Consider the following 2,550-nt stretch of genomic DNA (forward strand, 5'->3'; position numbering starts at 1 on the left):
TCAAATTCTTGGGACAAAAGAAACATAAAACCATGCAAAACAAGATCTAACGACATAAGTCCCAAGGTAAGAACTTTATACCTTCAAAAGATGGATAGGGAGGTATAGACTATGGATCTGAAGGCTCGTAAACACCACCACTTCTTGAATGATCCTTCCTTCACAACCAAGAGCACATAAAGGTCACTACCAAGCATCAAATCACACTCACAAGGCTAGGGTTAAGAAGGAATGGAGGTTGGATGAAAGGATATCCAAAGGAATGATAAGGTGATTAAATAGGGGTCACACCCTAAAGTTTAGGGCTTAGTAACTGTGCGAGTATGCCCGACGTACTTACATGTACGCCCATCGTACTCCTTTCTCCACCTCGACTAATCTGATGACTTACGCCCGACATAAAAGGCTATTGCATCTTATTTTGGGTATTTATAAGTTTTACAAGAAAATTATTTTCAACAAAAAAAATTGAGTTTTAACCGGTAAAACGTTTTTATAAATATCCATTTATAAACATATTATGTTATCTTTTAAATATTTTTTACTCAAACTCCAAGTGATATTATCTTATGAAAAAATGTTATTAGACATGTAAAAACAATTTTCATACATAAAACGTAACATACATTTAACATAAAATAAACATCACAAGCATGCATTATAATGTATATAAACCAAGCCATGTCTAGTAATAATTTTTGTGAGCCATCACAAGAATTATTAAGTCTTTCCTAAAGTAATTAGGACACTTCAAAAGGTCTTCAAGGCGGTAATTTCCTCATCTTGTCACATTTAAAGTAAATACAACTACTCTAACTAATTTATTACATCAAATCAACAAATTAAAAATACCTATTTATCTATTATATCTTATGAATAAATAAATTTCAACCAAACACAAATGTCCAAATGGCTTTTTTATACACAACAACATATCAAATATTATAACAAACAACTCTTTGTTTTTTCTAATGCAACTTTTATATAACCAAAATGCATGAAAAATGGTTATATATAAAAGTAAATAATTTTAACCAAGAAGTTGTCAAAGAAGACAAATATGGATTTTTCTTAACCAAAAAAATCATTGCTTGTTTTCCAAAAACCAAAGATTATCAAACATAAAAAAATGATTCTAACATATAAAAGATAGCTCTAATACCACTGTTGGGTTTTGATACGAAATAAAAGTTTGTTTTTCACAAAAACCAGCAATGGAAGACTTTAAAAATAACAAGTTTACTTTTAGTTCATAACAAAACCTAACCATCATGGATCCATTTATAGAGGTTAGAATTAAATAAAACCAACCATAAGATGTTTTAGAGATAACCTTTGAAGCCTTTGAACCCACTTGGTTTTGCGGTGTTGATGAAGATAACAAAAAAAAAAATCAAAGTGTATGATCTTCTCTACAAGTATCCACCATCAAGAGTAAGGCACTTGGAATGCTAGTTCCTTCTTGTATTCTTGAGTGTCTAAAGCCTTTAATTGATTAACTCAATTAAGCATTAAAGGGAACGACTCAAGAGGCCTTCTAAACCATTAAACTAACTTCAAAATAGAAGAGTGTGAGAGGAGTAGAAAACCCACGGTTTTAGAGAGAAAGAAAGGAAGAAGAAGAGCTTCACTCTTACAAAAATGCAAGCCTCAGGCATCTCATATATAGCCCATGAAAAGTAAGGCCTAACCATTAAAATAATCTAAAGTAATGGTAGCCTTTAGAAGCATAGGAGACAAAAGATGGAAGGTTGAAAAAGCAACCTCCCACACATCATTATCCCTTTTAAAAAGTAAGATTATTTATTTTTTATAAGCTCCAAGTTTATAAAATATAAACTTTGTCATTAGGTAAAAGACAAAAGAATCCAACTAGTCCAAAATGTTGTGCATGACTTATTGTCACACCCCAAAACCACGAACGGCGGAAACGTTCAGGGGTGGAGGACGTCATGTACAGTATCACAACAGTGTAATATAATAAACAAGCAACAACTTCATCCATTCCATTATAAAGAAAGTTTAATACATGTGTGTTCTTTCATTGTAATAAGACACCAAAAATATACAATCAAAATAAAAGACGAGACTTGTCTGCTCCGACTTCTCAAAACCTGGCCTCCGTACCTGTCTACTGATGACCTGAGAATACAAGTTATTTTGAAAGCGAGTATCAGCTTTAAGCTGGTGAATTCATAAGTATATAAGTTCCATTGCCTTGTTTGTGAAAATCTGTTATGAAAGCCATGTAAACCTTTAAATGAAAATGTTGAGGTAAGTATGAAATCCCTAGAAAAACCCTTATTTTCTATAAGTATGAAATGTAGTCTTCTACCAAGACCCGAATGTTCTGTATGTATTAAGTGTAGTCTTCTACCAAGACCCGAATGTTTTGTAAGTATGAAGTGTAGTTTTTTTGTATTGACTAGTACTAAAAGTGCTTAGTGTAACTCATCGTTTATGTGAAAGGTATCACAAAATAAAGTAATAGGAAATACGTAATAAAGTAAATGTTAGCCGGAGGTACTGGTGCTAACATGTGCTTTATAT

Source organism: Lactuca sativa, chromosome 7 (genome assembly GCF_002870075.4).
Source record: "Lactuca sativa cultivar Salinas chromosome 7, Lsat_Salinas_v11, whole genome shotgun sequence".
NCBI lineage: Eukaryota > Viridiplantae > Streptophyta > Magnoliopsida > Asterales > Asteraceae > Lactuca > Lactuca sativa.